Source organism: Callorhinus ursinus, unplaced genomic scaffold (genome assembly GCF_003265705.2).
Source record: "Callorhinus ursinus isolate GAN/ISIS: 27379988/994484 unplaced genomic scaffold, GSC_fseal_2.0 scaffold6, whole genome shotgun sequence".
Classification (NCBI taxonomy): domain Eukaryota; kingdom Metazoa; phylum Chordata; class Mammalia; order Carnivora; family Otariidae; genus Callorhinus; species Callorhinus ursinus.
Genome location: NW_027397068.1, coordinates 34,141,747 through 34,151,860, shown reverse-complemented (window position 1 = coordinate 34,151,860; position 10,114 = coordinate 34,141,747). Strand labels below are relative to the sequence as shown.

The following is a 10,114-nucleotide window of genomic DNA, read 5'->3' as shown; positions in this document are numbered from 1 at the left end:
TTCCGGCTCAGCAGGAAGCCTGCTTCTCCCTCTCCCACTCCCCCTGCTTGTGTTCCTGCTCTCGCTGTGTCTCTCTGTCAAATAAATAAATAAAATCTTTAAAAAATAATAATAATTTTAATTCCTTCATAGGCATATGATCTAGCTAATTTTAAGTTTATTTTGAAATATTTAATTATTTCTGGATTATCTTTTAAATATATTAGAATAGATTAAGCAAGGCTATTCCAGAAACATTTTTCTCTCAGGTGTACTTACTAGGCTGAGGAAGGCTTCTCAATCACTTGTTCATGAATCATTTAAAATGAGACCATCTGAAACATATGAAATAAAATGTGGAGAACAAATCACTATGGGGAAAGTAGTATGTTGTGAAAAGGGAATTATCTAGCACTAAACCTCCATGATTTTATTATGCTTAGAAAATTTGTCCTGTGTTCTTACTTTGCTACATTGAAATGCCAGAAGGTTTGCTTCTCAGCATGCAGGCTCATGGAAACACAGTAATGTGTTTCTTGGTAAGGTCTCCTGAAAATGCACACTTTGCTGAGGCACCAAATGTCCAGAGGGGTTCATTAATCACATTTGAGCTTTGTGAGTTAGGAAAAACATTCTCTTCCTTCCATCTTCCTTATCAAATCTCTATCTTATGGGCTGTCAACACATTGAATAGGTGAAATTTCATAATTTAGTGTTTAAAGATGACAAAATGATGTTAAATTTGGATTGTCTTGGGGCATTTTTGTGTGTAATTTAACAATTTAACATTTTGACATCATTTAAACAACATATCTGGAGGAGTACTTTGTTCATGTAATTAGTACACCATCAGGCTGTTTCAGTGTTTGAATCATATGGAGACATCTAACATTGTTTTTAAGAGAAGCTCACTGATAGCACAATATAGCAAGTAGCTTGAGGGGAAAATATGCCTTATACTTTTCATCCTTTACAAGAATAAAGTTTAGGAGTGGAGTTTTAGTAGTAGTAGGACTAGTAGCTAAAACTTATTACAGGTCCCATTTCAGGTCCCAAATTTCAGGTCCCATTTCAGGTCCCAAATATCAGACTCTGATGTAATAGTCACAAAAACCCTATAAACTTAGTACTGTTACTGCCCTTTGCAGTTTGTATAGTATCCAGAACATCACTGTTGGTTAAAGTTTGTGAATAAATAAATGAATACATTGATGTGTAGGGGAAAATCATATTTAGAATGTTTCTGAAAAATATTTATCTTTTCTAAACAACTTTTATCAATTGGATACATTAGAAGCATATGCTCCTAGGATAAGAATAAAGCATGTTGCAGTTTTTTTAATTTCATGTTTCTAAGTGTAAAATAATAATTGAATTGAATGATAGATAATAATCTCTATTTTGGTAACTTATGAGAAAATGATATGGTAAAATAATCAACCTTGGCCTTGTTTTTGTAATATTATTCTTAAAACCATGATATTCTGGTTACATAGGGTGATGACAAGATTTATGCTTTTGTGTTTTCTTCCATACTCTCTTTTCCTTTCTCTATGGACATCGGGTTTTGGATTCAAATCACCAATTATTCTGCAATAGATAAGCCTAAATCTCTGAGGTACAAACCATATAACCTGGATCTGAAATTGAATCTCCTTTGGATTTTGTGATAACATTGACCCAGCCCAATTAACTTAGGTAGATAATGCCTGTTTACTATCTGCCTCTGAGGCCTCTGTTCAGGTTTATTATTTCTGTCAGTGTTATTCCAGCTTTGATTCTTTGTGCAACTGATTCTTTGTGTGGCACCTGTTAGGCTTAAATTCTTTTCCAAATGCTGCTGAACAAACATCCATATATATGTTGCATTACTTTTTTTCTAGTTACAAAAGTAATATCTTCTTATTACAAAATATCATATTACTTAAAATTGCTACCATATTTGTATGTATGTATGTGTGTGTGATTGCATTTATATGTGATCAGACTGTAGATATTATTGTTAAGTTTTTTCTGTTTAACATCATGAACATTTTCTGTTGCCATTGATAATATTCTCCAGCATAAACTTAATGGTTGTATAGTATTATGGAATTAAATTATTTGGATATATAATCCAATCTCATACTGTTGGATACTTAGTTTTTTTTTACCAGTTTACTTGTTGAAACAAAAGTCTGATGAACAGCCTTGTATACAAATTTCCATACTGAAAATATTTCTTTATTAGAAGTAATTTTCTAGGTCAAAACACATTCAGGCTTTTGTACAACCACCTTTAAATGTAGAAGAAGTTTTTCCAATAGAGAATAATATTAAACTTCTTCGCAAACATTTTGTATACATGAAGAGCTTCGGGTGTTTGCATTAATTTATGGGTTAGCTCCTTGAATGTCACCTTTTATAAGAAATTTTTCATTCTTGTTTTTCGCGTATACCTTTGACTCCATTATTTACAGAGTGATTCTCCCTGGAGATAGCCACGACAGGTTTCCAGGTTATCTCGTGACTTGATGAAAATTGCAATTCTACTGTCTTACTCCATTTATCTAGCAGAACTTTTCTGGCAAATAGGATATCTAACATTTTTCCAAGCAAATTACTATCAGATATTTCCTGTGATAAGCTTAAAATAAGACCTGAACTTGCCAATATAAACATCTTTCTGTAATATGCATCTCTTGCTTTGTAATCAGAATTAAATTTTCTTGTTTTACCTTTTTCTAGGAAAAATGAAGACTGTGCAGCAAGAGTCACTGGTTCTGTACACTTCATAGCGAACAATACTTCTGGCAAACACACTCATAGTTAACAACCTGATTGGTTGCTAAGTCTCAAGCTGTGAATGCGACAAATGTATATTAACGATTTATATCACCAGCTTGAGTAGGATAATTAATTATTTGATCAACATTCTCTAGGCCAAGTGACCCCAGCAACAAATTTCACAAGTTGGTTCCCCATGACTTAACAGATTTAGCCAGTGTTTTGCTGAGGTCTTTTTATAGATTGGGCACTAGACTCAGCATTTTCCCTGAGGATATCTCACAACATTCTAATAAGTCGTGGCAGGCAATTTTATTATATTAATTTTATTATATTAATATAAAATTACTGATGAGGAAACTGATCTCAGTGAGGTTAATTAATTTGTTGAAGTCACGATCTATAAAGGTGAGCACTGGGAATGGAGCACAGATCTTTTAACTCTACAGTTACTGCTTTTCCCATTACCCTCTGTACAAAGTATTTTGTTTACATGTGTTTCATTCTTAGAAAATATGTACTGAATTTTAACTTACTGCAGGCTTTGGGCTTAATACTAGGAAATGAAAAAGGGTAAAATTAATTAATGAGATGATAATAAGTAAAGTATATGGATCTTAGTTTCTTAGAGTGAACTGTCTGGAAGGGAGACAAATATTAATCAAATTCCTCAAAGAATGTAAATGACAAGTATTCCTTAGATCTACATAAAGAAAGGAAGATTACCATAAAAGGAATAATTGAAGGTAAAATTAAAAAAAAACTTATTTTTCTTATTTTTAATTGATCTAACAAACAGTAATATGTTCAAAGTAATAACAACAATGTATTTGAGTATGTATGCTTAATTGAATGCCAGTAATGATACAGGGATGGGAGGGGGGGATTAGCAATAGTTGGTTATAAAGTAATTGCACTACCTGTGAAGTGGTACAGTGTTATTCAAAGGTGAACTTGGGTTAATTGCAAATGCATATTGCAAATTCAAGGGCAACCCCTAAAAAAAAGGTAAAAAGTGAAATATAATTGATATGCAGAGAAAAGAAGAAAAATTAGAATCATAAAATGCTCATTTAGAACTATAAAAGGGGGGCTCCTTGGTTAAGGGTGGCTCAGTTGGTTAAGCGTCTGCCTCAGGCTCGGGTCATGATCCCGGGGTCCTGGGATCAAGCCCCGCATCAGGTGGGGAGGTAGGGAGTCTGCTTCTCCCTCTCCCTCTGCCCCCCCAAGTGCTCTGTCTCTTTCTCAAATAAATAAATAAAATCTTTAAAAAATTAAAATAAAACTACAAAAGGCACAAAAAGAGTGGAAGACAAAAATAGGAACAAAGAAGAAGGACAACAAATAGAAAACAGTAACAAATATGGTAACTATTAATCCAACTATATCAATAATTCAAACTTCAATAGTCTAAATAAATGAATTAAAAGACTGAGACTGTCAGAGTAGATAAAAAAAGACTCAACTATATGTTGTTTAGAAGAAACCCACTTTAAATAAGAAGACACACATAGAAATGGTTTGGGGAAAACTGGACAGTTACAGGGAAATGAATGAAACTGGACCACTTTCTTACACCTAAAAATAAACTCAAAATGTATTACAGACCTAAATGTGAGACCTAAAATCATAAAATCCTGGGAAAGAACCTAGTCAGTCATTTCTCTGAATCGGCTATAGCAACACATTTTTAGATAAAAATCTTTTTTTAAAATTTTTTTTAAAGATTTTATTTATTTAATTGACAGAGAGAGAGAGAGAGAGACAGAGAGAGAGGGAACACAAGCAGGGGGAGTGGGAGAGGGAGAAGCAGGCTTCCCGCCGAGGAGGGAGCCCGATGCGGGGCTCGATCCCAGGACCCTGGGATCATGACCTGAGCTGAAGGCAGTCGCTTAACCAACTGAGCCACCCAGGTGCCTCTTTAGATAAAAATCTTAAGGCAAAGGAAACAAAAGCAAAAAATAAATTATTGGGACTACATCAAAATAAAAAGATTCTATATAGCAAAGGAAACAATCAGCAAAACAAAAAAACAACCTACTGAATGAGAGAAGATATTTGCAAATGACATATCCAATAAAGGGTTACTATCTAAAATATATAAAGAACTTATACAATGCAACACCAAAAAACCAAATAATCCAGTTAAAAATGGGCAGAGGGTGCCTGGGTGGCTCCGTCCATTAAATATCTGACTCTTGATTTTGGCTTGGGTCATGATCTTGGGGTTGTGGGATTGAGCTCTGTATTACACTCCATGCTGGGCATGGAGCCTGAGTGGGATTTTCTCTCTTCCTTTCCCTCTGACCCTCCCCTCCTCACTTAAAAAAAAAAAATGGGCAGAAGACATGAACAGACATTTCTCCAAAAAAGACATACATATACATGAAAAGATGCTCAACATAGAGCCAACAGACCCATGAAAAGATGTTCAACATCACTCATCATCAGGGAAATGCAAATCAGAGCTAGAAGACTATAGATCAATGCTAACAAAATTCTGATGGAAAACAATTTCCAACCAAATCCTACATCTAGCTGAATTTCCACTTAAGAATAAAAGAAAAGAGATATTTGAAAGCATGGAATGTTTTTAAAAATTTACTTCTTGTGTACTCTTTCTTAGCAAACTGGTGAAGAATTTGTTCTGTTATTATGAAGGTATAAAGCAAATGTGAAGAAAACATGGCATCTACAAAACAGGGAATTCAATACAAAAGACAATTCAACACAAGAGAGGTAAAATAATTCTAAGTATGATAGTGAAGTGAGTTCCAAGCAGAACAGCTGTGTAGCTGACTGAGAGGACAATCATTGGCAGATGTTTTCAAAAGGACTTTTATCCCCTCAAAGTTTATGCATTCAAATGATTTGAAGAAATGAGAATTTTTATTTTGAATTATTGGTATCACCATTAAATCCCTGAAAATTACATGATTGTTTGCATTATTTAACATCTATATAGTGCTTATTAAATGTTTGCCACTGTTTTAAGCTGTTTTTTATTTTTTTACATGTATTGATTCATTAAACTCACGTTAGTCCTCTGTTATAGATGTTATTTTTTACCCTGAGAATTTAGATTGCTGTTTAGTGGCAGAGTTAGGATTTGAACTTAGGAAGTCTACTCCAGATTCTGTGCTGTGAACCACCACCTATCTCCTTCTCATCCAGTCACAGCTTGAATTGAAATCTACCCTATTCTAAGAATGTAGTCAACAGTTTTTTTTTTCCCCTTTCTAATTTTGGACTGCTCAGTGGATCTGAGAGTTAAGATTGTGACTTTTGCTGCTTTATAGAAATGTAGAAATTGAGTCTTATTGTTGAGTTTTAGCAGAAATGTTATATATATTTTGCCTTCAATGTTAAAGAGAAGGAAATTAGTAAGTGCAGCCAACCTCCAGGGGTGGTTTTATAAAACAGCAGAATGTTTTATTGCTTCCTAACATTACATTTCAATTTTAAGCATTTAACAATCTTTATTATAGATGAAAGTGATTAGAACAAAGACATCATATATTTTGCTGTTGGGATTCATGGTAGAATTATTTTATATTGGAGTTGCAAAAGTCAGTGTTACAATGGAGTCCTAGTATAATAAATGTCTACAACTGCAGTTAAATTAGTTGAGAGAGCACCTTTTGTCTATTAAAAAAGCCTAACTAGGAGTTTGCATCTGACACTAACTAGCTCTGTCAACTTATGAGCCAAACCAGTTGTTTGATTTGTACTCCATGGTTAACCAAAATTTCTCTGCACCTATGGAGTATAATTGGGGGTAATAATATTCTCTTCAAGGGTTGTTTTATGGTTTTGAACCAGCTGAACACACATTGATGGATTATGAAATATTCAACAGAGCATATGAATAAGTGCATACTATTTTTTTCTGGACCAAAAATGCTGAAAAGTGATGTAGCAGACAGGCTGCTAACAAGGATTATTCTTGCTCTGGAAGAATTCACACTTTCATGAGGAAAAAACAAACAGAACACAACTGCAAAGCAATATGAAAATTGTTAAAATAGGGGTAAGTGCAAACATCTATTGAACACAGAGACAAGAATCCCCAACTCAATATATCCCTAGTCTACTGATTTTCCCACTCTCCTAAACAAATGTCATCACCTTAAATTCCCAATACCTGTTAACATTCCCACTCTGTCAGCTGATAAGCTTGCTTTTTTCATTAACTCTAAAACAAAGACAATGCCAAGGCCACCATTGCCATATGAAGTCAATCCAGGTGCTCTGCCAATGTGTCTGTTTTCATAATTGAGCTATGCATGGTCATATCTGAATCCAGTTCTCTCTGTGGGCATTATGATCCCATTCCTTCTTGAATCAAAGAAAACACAACTCCAGTAACATAAAATATATGTCATGTTTTCATTCCTCCTCTCAGAAACAAAACCTTTTCTTGAAGCCACCCTACCAAATGGCTACTGCTTGATTTTTTCCCTTTGTAACAATAGTCCTCGAAAGAGTTACCTACCTTCACTCTCTCTAATCCCTCTTCTCACGTTGTCTCTTCAACAAGCTCCAACACACTAAACTCCAATCACTCCACTGAAACTTCACTCCTTACTAGTGACTTTGTTTTGCTAAATCCTATGCACAAATATCAGTTCTCCTCTTGCTTAACCTGTCAACAGCATTTGACACAATATGTCCTTCTTAAAATAACCTTCACTTGACTCACAGCTTATTTTTCACACATTCTCATCGTTTTTTCCTTCTCATGCCTCTTGGCCCATTCCTCGTCATCTTTGTTACCTCTTAACTTTGGAGCCCTCTCCTCTCCCCCTGGTCTTAGTTCCCGTTCCTTTTCAATTCTCTCTCTCCAAACTCATATCCACACTCTTATCACCTCATTTCAACTCATTGTTATGTATACCACCTGTATATCTCCAATCCCACATTTATATTTCCACTCAGGACCTCTCACTTGACTGCCAAGCCCAAAGGCACATTATTTTAAAACTAAGGTTAAACTTTGACTCCTTACTTGCAGGAGTCACTTTCAGGGTTCTGGGTAGTAGTCTAGCAATGTGATCATATGGGCAACCAGTTTTGTAAAATGTGCATTCACAAGAAAAAAACTGAAAAGACAATTTCAGTAACATATTATGAAGGGACTGTAGTTTAAGGCAAATGGAAAATAATAGGATAGAAATGTGTCAAAAATTAGTAATTTGCTACAAGCTGGACATTTGTATCAGTGCTATATGAATGGAGAGGCCTTTGTATTTCTGACATGTAACTATCCTTCCATGACAGCCGAATATCTGGGAACACTTAAAATTTAAGATGATTCAAAAGACATATTTTTACATACAAATGATCAGTAAATAATGGGAACATACAGTATGTTCAACATATTCCTTGAAGTATTTACGAATTCATTCAATTGATCATTTAATAACTATTAATTCAGTGCATACTATATTCAAAGCACCATGCCTATGAAGGAATGTCCATACATGTCTCTCGGGGAGTTTTATAAATCTGTTGAGGTAATAAAATATAGATACATAAGCCTCTCACTAGGCATCCTCATGAGAGTAACGTTGTTAAACCCTGTGTGGCAATCCCTGATGCACTGCTGTGATATCCAGGGAAGACATGGAGATCTGGAAATCCAACTACTTCCTTAAAATCATTCAACTTTTTTTATTTTAAGATTTATTTATGAGAGAGAGAGAGCATGCACGTGAGTGGGGGGAGGGGCAGAGGGAGAGAATCTTCAAGCAGATTCCACACTGAGTGGGAAGCCGGACTCAGGGCTCTGTCTCACTACCCATGAGATCATGACCTGAGCCAAAACCAAGAGTTGGACGCTTAACCAATGAGTCACCCAGGTGTCCCCAGATCATCTAACTTTTCAATGATTATCCAAGATGCTTCATTGTGGGAGTAGACAACAGGGCTCCAAGCAGATGTCCCTTCTTGGGAAAGCTGTGGTGCTACAGGCAAGAACATCATGATTTCCAAGGCCATCTGAGGGCATCTGTAGACCATCTCAGCTCTGGAGAGACTGTCACCTCATATCCAGGGGGATGTGGGCTTTGTGTTCACCAAGAAGGACCTCACTGAGATTGGGGTCATGCTGCTGGACAATAAGGTGCCAGCAGCTGCCCATGCTGGTGTCATAACCCCACAGGAAGTCAATGTACCAGCCCAGAACACTCATATGGTGCTAAAGAAGTCCTCCTCCTTCCAGGTCTTACAAATCATCATTCCTAAATCTCCAGGGGAACCACTGAAATACTGAGTGATGTGCAATTGATTATTGGAGACAAAGTGGGAGCCAGCAAAGCCATACTACTGAACATCTCCCCCTTCTCCTTTGGGCTGATCATCCAGCAGGCGTTTGATAACGGCCCCATGTACAACCCTGAAGTGCTTGGCATCATCACAGAAGAAACTGCATTCTTAGTTCCTGGAGGGTTCTTGCCATGTTGCTAGTGTATATTTGCAGACTGATTGTCCCATTGTTGCATTAGTACCCTGTTCTATTACCAGTGGATACAAATGGGTTCTGCCTTTGTGGAAGCTGATTATACATGCTCACCTGCTGAAAAGGTCAAGGCCTTCTTGGCTGCTACTCTGGTGGCAGCTATTCCTGTGGCGACTGCCACCACAGCTGCTCCGGCTATTGCTCTGCAGCTGCTGCCCCAGGCAAGGTTGAAACAAAACGAGAGTTAGAGGAATCCCGCGAGGCTATGGGATTTGGTCTCTTTGACTGATCACCAAAAAAGCAACCAACTCATCCAACTTATTTATGAGACAAGGAAATAAAGGCTTACTTCTCTTTAAGAAAATAAAGTATGGATGTATAAGTAGTACAAGGCAATATATGAGAATAATTAGATCACACATTTAGGAACTGATACAACAATAAAGCAAAGATCCTCTGAGGAAAAGTAGTTTAAAGTAGAGAGTTGAAGAAAGAGTTGTGGAAGATTTTATTAACCATTCAGGTAGGGCAAGAGCACACAGGACCTTGGCAAAGTGGTTAAAAGGGATTTTTCTCGGGGCGCCGGGGTCACTCAGTCAGTTAAGCATCTGACTTTTCATTTTGGCTCAGTTCATGATCTCAGGGTTGTGAGATAGAGCCCCACGTTGGGCTGTGTGCTGGGTGTGGAGCCAGCTTAAGATTCTCTCTCTCTCCTTCTCCCTCTGCCCCTCCCCCACCACTTTAATTTTTAAAAAAATTTTTTTTTAATTTAAAAAAAATTTAAATTAAAAAAAAATTTTCTTGGAGAAATAAACCTTCCTTAATAGTTGTGTAAAAAGCTGTAATTTTTTTTCATTAAAATAGAAATATTTTCAAAAGTTAGATAACCAGAAAAATTAGCTTTCTAAA

General features: G+C 36.2%; 1 pseudogene; it reads left to right on the top strand.

The window, feature by feature from the left end:
• The first annotated feature begins 8,343 nt into the window (after positions 1–8,343).
• On the top strand, positions 8,344–9,494 carry LOC112814088 (large ribosomal subunit protein uL10 pseudogene; annotated as a pseudogene).
• The last annotated feature ends 620 nt before the right edge of the window (positions 9,495–10,114 follow it).